Source organism: Aegilops tauschii, chromosome 6 (assembly GCF_002575655.3).
Source record: "Aegilops tauschii subsp. strangulata cultivar AL8/78 chromosome 6, Aet v6.0, whole genome shotgun sequence".
NCBI classification, from domain to species: domain Eukaryota; kingdom Viridiplantae; phylum Streptophyta; class Magnoliopsida; order Poales; family Poaceae; genus Aegilops; species Aegilops tauschii.
This window is the reverse complement of record NC_053040.3, coordinates 202,684,123-202,694,733: the sequence shown is the minus strand read 5'-3', so window position 1 is coordinate 202,694,733 and position 10,611 is coordinate 202,684,123.

The following is a 10,611-nucleotide window of genomic DNA, read 5'->3' as shown; positions in this document are numbered from 1 at the left end:
ACACTACAAGTTAAGCGGAGCTCAATATGTAACAAGTTGCATATTGACGAAACACCACGTTCGATTATTTAGTTCACTCCTGTTTAGGTACTCAACAACATTAAATGTTGGTTAACATGGCAAGAGGTGAGGCATAATAAACCTACCTATCTAGGCAAGTTTAAATGGGGCCGGACCAACAAACAACAATTCCGGAAAGTCCCCATATGCATATTTCGAATTTGGTACTGTTCTGCTCTAAACCATATTTTATTGTTGTTAAACAGAAAAATAAAGTGCACCAAGTTAATCTATGCATTTTTCTAAGCAAGTTACATATATAATTTATTTAATTCGGAGGTACGGTTATTTAGTTATGAAATAAAACATTTTAGCATGTTATTTAAGCAAACTTAATCAAACAACAAGTTTAAATATTTCAAACATGGATAAAAGTTGCATATTATGAAACTAGACAAAATTCTAAGCATTTTTCATGTTTAAAGTTTTTACATATGATGCACGGTTCTGGAGATAATAAATGCATGAACATGAGGGACTTTTCTGCAAATCTGCACATCTCTGGATAAATAGGTAAATTCGCAGACGCTGAAAAAACATAAGCGGGCCAAAACTGGCTGGGCCAATAGTGCACAAGAGAGGAGCTGTTGGGGGCTGCTCACCCATGGGCTTCGGCCCGATCGGTGAGGCAGCAGGCCGCGGGGCGCAGGTTGGGCCTTGGCGCGCAGGACGGACTTGGCGGTCCAGCGTGCGAAGCAGAGGGGGCGAGCGGCTCAAGTTGTTGCTGCTCGTTTCTGAAGAACAGAGACATCAGCACATCCATGGCGATGTAGAAGACGACGGAAGGGGTCCTGGCGACGGGGTCAGCGGGAACCGGCCAGAACGGGCGGATCGAGTCGTCCGGCATCGGTTCCGGGCAACGGCGGCAGACGGAGCTCGGGCGCTGGGCTCAATCATCCATGGCGCTATCCATGGTGCAGAGAGAGGTTAGAGACTGGGAAAACGAAGAGGAGACGCTGGATTGGAGGAGGCGAGGGGCCGCGACCTGCGGGACTCCAACTCCGGCGAGGAGGCTCGGGGAGGGTCGGAGACACGCAGGAGCAGAGGTCTCCGGCACGGGAGGCTAGCGAGGCAGGGGGAGCTCGGTGCCAACGGCTTGGGAACGAGGCAGAGGAGGCAGCTCGGGGATCGGGCGCGTGAGGCTACGGCCTCGATCCAAACTGGATCGAACGCCGGCCAGTGGTTGGATGGTGGCTGAGAGTGGAGGCGGAGGGAACCTGGGAGGATCCCAAAGTGAGAGGAGAAGGTTGGTTGGCTGCGGGTGGATTGGGGAAAGATCCCGAGGAAGAGAGGTGAGTGCGGCGGCGGCGCGATGGGACAAGGGGGCTAGATTTTAGGGTTGCTGTCTAGGAGGTTGGTCTATATATAGTAGGAGCTGTAAAAGAGGGCTAGATCGGACCTTTCGATTTAAATCGGTCGGTCGAGAAAAATAGGTTGATAGACCAAACAAATAACCGAAGATATTTTAGAGATGTTTGGGGATGATCCGGACCCACCGGTCATGACCGAGTGGTTTGGGTTTGGGGAAGTTTCAGACGCACACGCAAGGGGGTTTGTGCATTGTGGAGAGAGATTATGCAGCCAGACAAGAGGGACTCGAAAAACCCAGTTGGTCTTGGAACGGTCAACAAAGGCATGGGGGGACGCGGCACTACGAGCGGATGCAAGCTTTAAAAACAATGGTGACAACGGAGTGTCGATGCAATGCAAATGATGACATGATGAATGCAACAAACAAATAAAACACACGGCAACAATGAAATAACTCGAAGGCTTCTGGAGCGTCGGTCTCGGGTCGTCACAACACCCTTCGGTCAACCTCCTCGTGGATCTTGGCTTCGCGCACGGTGACAGCATCCTCAGCCAGGGCCACCTGGCGCTCCCTCATCTCCAGCCGCTCGAGCTCGAGGTTGCGCTCCAGGGCCTCCAACATCAGCACCTCCTCGCGCTTCTGGATCTCCTCTTCTTCGGAAGGTGCTCCCCGCAGTGATGCCAAGACGGCCTTGCGCGCCTCGATCCGCTGCTCGAGGGTGGTGTGCGAGGCCAGGAGGTCTCGTTCGCGCTCGTTGGCAGCCTGGCGGCGATGGTCAGCTGCCCTGGCCTCTTCCAGGGCCCGGGCGCAGGCCTCGCGTGATGTCGCAAGGGACGCCTCGGCCTTCGCATTGGCGCGTTCGTGTTGAAGACGCACGAGGTTGACGGCTACCTTCAACTGATGCCACTCATCCACCAGCCGAAGGTCCTCCGCCTCGAGGTGGGCGTCGACGTTGACTAATTCTTCTCCAAGCTGGCTCAGTGTGCCCATTGCCTCCTGAAAGAGCTCATGACGTACAGCGCCGCGCCCGCGCGCGGATTCCAGCTCACGACCAAGCCTGCCCTTCACACCGGAGATTGCTGGGGAAGCCTGAGACGACCTGCCTACCCCTGGCGGGGAGCTGGGGACTGGCACCGTCCTCACCACCCTCCGGGCCTTGGCAGGGGCACCAGGTGGCGCGACCTTGCCGCTCGAAGACGAAGCCAAGGCTGGCGTCACCCAACCACCGGTGACGACCAGTGGAAGAGCCCTCGGCACGCCTACCGCCGCCCAGGGCAGACCACGAAGGAGCGACGATAGGAACGAAGCATTAAGGCCCTCCGCCGGCACGTCCGGCCCCGAGGCAGGCCCTGCGCCGCGCGCAGCAGACTGTCGGGGAGAGCTCGGGGCCAGGGGAGAATCAAGGACCGGAGGCGGCCGCTTCATAGGAGATCTCGCCACTGAAGGCGAAAGGATCCTGCAGAGCCACTGTCAGGAAAGGATGCGACAAACAAGAAAATGTGAAGAAGAGGTACTTACTCGTCTATGGCAATGTACTTCCTCTACTTCAGCGGACGGTAGGCGTCACCATTGCAGCGGGGAGCCCCTTTTCTCTTGCGGAGTGCCTCAAAATTCAGACGAAGCTGGCCGAAGCCCCGGGCGCGATCATCGACGTCCGGGGCATTCGGCGGGGCTCCCGAGACGGCGACCTCGGGAGCCTCGGCCTGCGGCAACTCCCCAATGACGGGGGCATTCGGCGGGGCTCCTGAGACGGCGACCTCGGAAGCCTCGGTCCGCGGTGGCTCTCCGGCCTCCGCCTCAAGACCGCTTCCCGAGCTCCAGCGACGGCGACCTCGGGAGCCCCGGATCGCGCCAAGTCTTCGATCACCCCCTTAGGATGGCTTACCTGCACCTCGGGGGCTGCCGCCTCAGGAGCACCAGGCTGGAACACACCACCAGCGGCCGCCCCAACAGCACCGGGCTGCACCCTCCCCCCCCAGCATCCACCATCGGGGCACGCGCCGCAGGGACGACAGGCAAGGGGTCCACAAGAACCGGGTTCTCACGGGGCCCCTCAAGCTCCGCCGGGCGCAACCCCCACTCGTCGAAGAGGTGCATCTGCCTTACGAAACCCTCCATGTTCGAGCAGCAGTACAAGAGGCAGCCCTCCTTCGGAAGTGTGGCTGGTGCAGGGTCACCAGTTAGGAGCTTGAGCACTGTGCGCAGAGTCTCAGGAGGAAGTGCGGGCACCTGGAGCCTCATGGGGTCCCGGCTGCCGTCGAAGGTCCACATCCGCCGTGAATGGCGCTGAAGCGGAGCAATGCGGCGCTGGATGAACTCCTGCACCACCATCGGCGCCGTCACCCCAAGCTCCTTCAATCTGGCCAGCTGGCGCCGGACATGGGCAAGCCGGGGGTCGACGAGCTTCACATGCGCCCATCCGGACCTGGGTTCAGCCGGTGCCCGGGGAAGCAAGAGCAGGGAGTTGAGCACGCCGACATCCATGAACACCCACCGCTTCCGGTGTCCATGTATGATCGGCGAAAGCTCGAAGTCGATCCCTGAGCCCGCCATCGCCGCCACGGTTTGGAAGGTCAGACACCCTGAGCACTGATGGGTGTCGGTCAAATGAAGCGAGAAGAAATGGCAGAACAAGGCCACGGAGGGAACAATGCCCACCATGGCCTCACAGACGAAGGTAAAGACGGCGAGGAGAAGAATGGATTGGGGATCCAAGCGCAGCGCGTGGACTTGGTAATGCGAGATTATGGCGTTGAAGAAATTATAAAAGGGGGGAATCAAGGCTGCCAGGAGGGCATGGAGATGAATGGGGATCTCAGTGGCCGCCATGTCGACTAGGGCGCGGGAACGAGGCCAAGCCACCATCGCGCCCCACTCATTGGAACTAGCGGCGAGCGCCGGGCAGACCTTGTCCAGCATCTCCTGGTTAACCACCGACGACCGCTCGAGGGCAGGCTCGAAGGCCGGCGGGGATTCGGCCGGAGCGCAGCTCTTCGCTTTCTTCTTCTTTGCCAGCTTCGGCGCCATGACGACAGGGGGAGAGCTGAGAAGATGGAGAGGCCAAGAAAGCTCGCGGCAAGCAATGAAGATGGAGCTGAGCTGATGGCGGCGGCCACCAAGCCAGGCGAATATCAAGGCTGCGTGGGGAAGTGGGGGCGCCCACGTCCCATCAATCGCCACACGTCGACCGAGGCCGCAGGCGGATGGGGCCCGCGGTGCTCCGTGCTTTCCCTTTGGCTTTGCCTCGAAGCCAAGCTCGAGCGGGCCTTGGGCCCGGGGGCTACTGTCGGCGTCCTGGGAACAGGGGTACCCAGACTTGCCTGCTTGCGGCCCGTGGCGTGGCTCCATCAGCGGCCTGGTACGGCCCATTTTGGCAGCAACGACACAAGACCCCCGCGAGGGGCCAAGCCTCGTGAGGCAGACGACACCAAGACCTCCTTGGGGGCAGCCTCGCTAGGCTGGCTCCTGAGGAGCGGAGATATCAATGCGGGGTGCACCTCCCGAGGTCCGCGTGACGTGAGCCATGACGACCAAGGCCAGGCGGGCGCCAAGCGGGCGCAGTGTACCAGTTTCCTCTTTGGTGCTAAGGAGGCAAGCGCAGGCGTCGGGTCCCGAGGAATCAGGCAAAGGTTTCCATATTGGTGCAACAAGACCAAGACCGCCAGGACGACAGGACGGAGGTCATCGCGGATCCCACTACAGCGTCACCGCCAGAGCCTTTGCAGGCGAAGACTACTTTTGCCAGGATAACTTGTACTGGTTGTCTCCCTTCAATATTGGCCGTTGTGAGATCCCTTCCCGCCTGCATTTGGGAAGAGGACCAAGGCCACTATAAATAGGACTTAGCCACCACCGTAGAACGGACGGATCATTCAGACCATCCTCACACCCATCAGCTCATCGAGCTCAAGAACACCTCACCTCCTGAGGCTGTTCATCCAGTGTACTAAAACATCCTCAGCCCCCGAGGCAATCCACAACCAAGCTGGAGTAGGGTATTACACCGCAGGTGGCCCGAACAAGGATAAACTGATGTGTCCCTTGTCCCTCGGGTTCGTCGAGCTAGGCTCTGGAATCGTTGGGCTGGCAGGTTAGGGAGAAGAAGTTCTTCGTACGCACCCCAGTGTTCGAACCTCTCAAGGGTCTGCGGAGCCCCGAATCCGACATAAAATATAATCTCGAATTGTCATTGCAAACATGTTTAATCATAATAGGTTGAATCATGGATACTAGGTTAAACATATTTACACAAACAGAACAATTAGAGTTCATACTAGTTTCTCTCTGCCACGACCAGTTCATCGAATGTCGTCATTATTGCCTTTCACTTGCACGACCGAACGATATGAAAATAATAGTGCAAGAGTGCCGTGGACTAAGCTGGAATCTGCAAACATTTTATTCAACAAGAGAAGACAAGGTAAAATGGGCTCTTTATTAGTTCAACAATTATTCAAATGAGAGCCACTCAACATTTTCATCATGGTGAAATTCAGAGAAACACACTGAAATATTTTTGGAGTTTTTTGTTTTCTTGAACAAGCAAATAAAAGGGAAAAGCAAAAATGAGGAAAACTATTTACACGGGAAAGCTCCCAACAAGCAAAATAAGAACAAGGAAATCTTTTTGGGGTTTATTTTTAATAATACTACTAAGCATGCATAGAAAGTAAATTAGCTACAACTAATTTTTTGGGTTTTTCTAAAGTTTTTCAAACACACAAGAAGAAAGCAAGGAAATAAATCTAAGCATGGATGATACAATGAAAAAGTGTGAACACCGACTAATGGAATAAGTGAACATGAATGTAAAGTCGGTGGAAACACGTACTCCCCCAAGCTTAGGCTTTTGGCCTAACTTGGTAGTCGATCAGTATCCTAGATGGTAGTAGGGGTACTGAGGAGCGCGCATCCACTCATCCCACTGCTGAGGCTCCTCCTCTGCCTCTGCAGCAGCCTGAGCATTCCGGTAGGTGATGATGTCCGCAGGCATGATCCTATAACCGCCCCTGGCAACAGAATCAAACAAGGCAGTAGCATGCAATGGAATAATATCATGAGTTTCAATGCTAAAAACCAGGTTATAAGGAATAGGGATGTCAGGGTAATCTCGTGCAATAAAATGGTGGTGTTCCATGGCTGTGCGGTCTAGGTAAACCTTGGTCAGAGGGTAATCATGATGGCATATCTCGACATTAAAGTGAGCCGCCAAACGAGTAGCAAAAATCCCACCATGTATTTTACCCTTTTACCCTTGTACTTATTAATATGGAGGCGACGAGCCACAATAGCTCCCAAGCTATAAGTGTTGTCGCCCTCTAGTGCACGACGTAAAACAGTAAGGTCTGGTGAACTGAGTGCACCCACCTTCTCTCTAGCAAGCAAGCATTTTGCAATGAAAAGAGCAAAGTAATGAACAACAGGAAAATCCAAGCCAGCGGCAGTGATAGCTGACACCCCTCTCTCATGTCCCACTGTCAAGGTGTGATAAAAGGTCTCAAACTCCGTCGGCCTAGGCTCGGCTAAACTCTCATCAGAATGGATCATGCATATGTCACAAAATTCAGTGAGTGGTATCTGATGGTTTTCAGCATATAAATCAAAACTCACTTCAGGAGGATTATTTCTAGGAAGGAAAGTAAAACTTTGAACAAAGATGTTTGTGAGGATTTGATGTTGTTCACACTCATCTGCGATGAAGTCGGTGAGGCCGGCATTAGCAGCATATTGTGTGAACTCCTGAAGGATTCCAGCCTCCTCCAGGAACGGGGTGTGCGGCCATTCACACGGCCATACTTCTGCCAACCTCCGAGGATGGATATCACTATTAGATGACTCCCCAATAACACCCTTGGAGTTCTTCTTAGAGCCAAACTTCCTAAAGATATTCATGGTTTTCCTATGAACAAAAATTCTGAAATTTATTAGCCCACAAAATTTTCTCAACAAAACTTCACAAAAATGATACCAACAACTCATAGGGATACATAGAGGCCATAGCAAGCATTCAAACTACTTAGAACTCTAAGGATTCAACATGCAAGCTCATCTATAGCAGCACCAAGAGTAGCTAATTATTCAAAATATAAACCACTAAAACAAAAACTAATTGGACAAGCGGTGGAGTCACATACCAAGGAACAATCCCTTGAAACAGTTTCGGAAACGGAGCTTCGAGCAAAGAGATCGAAATCCGCAGGTTTGAGAGCAAGAACACGGGGGGGAGAGCAATGGAGATTTTTTTTTCTGGAGGTAAGTGATGATGTGGTGTGAAGGGATAAGTGAGGGGGCCCACATGGGGACCACAACCCACCAGGGCGCGTGTGGGGGTCCTGGCGAGCCCAGGTGGGTTGTGCCCACCTGGTGCACCTCCCTCTGATATTATTTGCACCAGAAATTCAGAAATATTCAGAAAAAATCGTATTAAATTTTCACGGCATTCTGAGAACTTTTATTTTTGGGTCATTTTTTATTGCACAGGAAATTTGGAAAACAGACAAAACATGGCATTTTATTTTATTTAGCTAATAAAAACAGAAAACAAAAGGTAGGGACAGAAGGTAGTGCTTACTAAATTCATCAACTTCATACTGTTCAAAAATGATCCATTAATAAGGTTGATCGAGTCTTATTAACAACAACTTTCGATTAGCATGAAACCGAAGAACTTTTGTAAATCACTAAGTTACCTCAATGGGGATGTGAATGTCCCCAACAATAAGCATTTCATATTTCTTCTTGATAGTAGGTAGAGGTATTTCAAAACTTCCTATAGTGATTGTCGGAGATTTTTTCAATAACATTAATACCATTCACTTGGAATTGTTTCTTCGGAAAGTGCACCGTATGCTCATTACCATTAATATGAAAAGTGATCTTGCTTTTATTGCAATCAATAACAGCCCCTGCAGTATTCAAGAAGGGTCTACCAAGGATAATCGATATGTTGTCGTCCTCGGGCATCTCAAGTATAACAAAGTCAGTCAAAATAGTAACATTAGCAACAACAACGGGCACATCCTCACAGATACTGATAGGTATGGCAGTTGTCAGCCATTTGCAAAGATATTTCAGTAGGTGTGAGTTTATTCAAATCAAGTCTTTTATATAAAGAGAAAGGCATAACACTAACACCAGCTCCTAAATCACACAAAGCAGTTTTCACATAATTCTTTTCATAGAGCAAGGTATAGTTGGTATTCCCGGATCTCCAAGTTTTTTAGGTACTCCATCTTTAAAAGTATAATTAGCAAGCATAGTGGAGATTTCAGCTTCCGATAGTTTGCTCTTATTTGTGATGATGTCTTTCATATACTTTGCATGAGGAGGCATTTTCAAGATATCAGTCAAGCGAGTACGCAAAAAGATTGGCCTCATCATTTCAGCAAAGCGTTCAAATTCTTCATCCTTTTTATTTTTAGTTGACTTGGGTGGAAAAGTCATACGTTTTTGAACCCACGGTTCTCTTTCTTTACAGTGTTTTCTAGCAATGAAGTCTCTTTTGTCATATATTTTATTCTTAGGTTGTGGGTTATCAAGATCAACAAGTGATTCTATCTCAACATCATTGTCTGGTTCTTTATTATTTAGTTGAGAGTCTTCATGAACCTCATCATTATCTTTTTCATTATCACTAGGTGAGTGTTCATTACCAGATTGAGTTTCACCATCTGAGATAGAAGTTTCATTGTCATTATCAGGAGGTTTTTCTATTTCAGGTTCACTAGAAGTATGCAAAGTCCTGTCATTTTTCTTTTTCTTTTTCTTTCTAGAAGGACTAGGTGCATCAGTGTTAACTCTTTGTGAATCTTGTTCTATTCTTTTTGGGTGTCCCTCGGGATAAAGTGGTTCCTGAGTCATTTTACCTCCTCTAGTTGCAACTCTAACAACAAAGTCATGTATATTATTATTCATTTCATCAAGCAACCCTCTTTGAGATTTAGCAACTTGTTCTAACTGAGTTTGAACCATAGAAGCATGTTTTCCAACACCTCTAACATCATTTGAAATTCTAAATAATAAGTCACTCAAGCGAGCAATCATATCAGAATTATATTTCAATTGTTTCATAACATTTGCATTGAAGTGATCTTATTTTCTAATATAGTTTTCAAACTCATAAAGGCATTGGCTAGGATGCATATTGTGAGGATTGTCATTATCATTGGACTTCATTAAAGAATTTACCTCTACCACCTTAGGCAGTGGTGCTGTATTAAGACCATGTATTTCTTCAATAGGAGGTAAATTTTTAACATCCTCAGCTTTAATACCATTTTCCTTCATGGATTTCTTTGCCTCTTGCATATCCTCAGGACTGAGATATAATATACCCCTCTTCTTCGGAGTGGGTTTAGGTGGTGGTTCAGGAAGAGTCCATTCATCATAATTTTTTTAATATATTATTCAATAATTCTTCAGCTTGTCCAACAGTTCGTTCCCTGAAAACACAACCAGCACAACTATCTAGTAAGTCCCTAGAAGCATCGGTTAGTCCATTATAGAACTCAAGTATTTAATTTTTCTTAAGAGGATGATCAGGCAAAGCATTAAGTAACTAGCAAAGCCTCCCCCTGTGGGATACTCTCTTCTTTGGTTTGCACAAAGTTAAATATTTCCTGTAAAGCAGCTTGTTTCTTATGAACAGGGAAATATTTTCAGAGAAGTAATAAATCATATCCCGGGGACTACGCACACAACCAGGAGCAAGAGTATTGTACCAAGCTTTAGCATCACCCTTTAATGAGAACGGAAATAATTTGAGAATAAAGTAATAGCGAGTTTTCTCATCATGAGTAAAAAGGTGGCTATGTCATTCAACTTAGTAAGATGTGCCACAACAGTTTCAGTTTCATAACCACGGAAATGATCAGATTCAACCAAAGTAATTAACTCTAGGTCGACAAAGAATTCATAATCCTTATCATCAATAAAAGTAGGTGAAGTAGCAAACTTAGGATCATATTTCATTCTAGCATTCAGAAATTTTTCTTTATACTTGCATAGTAATTTCTCTAGATCATCTCTATCCTTACAAGCAAGAATATCTCTAGTTGTCTCCTCATTCATAACATAACCTTCCGGTACCTTAGGCAATTCATATCTAGGAGGACTAGTTCTAGCAGGTGTTTCAGGAGTTTCAGTTTCAAGCTCATCATCAGATTCAACAACATCATGTTGTATTACTCTAGCAATTTTTTTATCAAGAAAGTCACCAAGTGGCACATCATCATTATCAA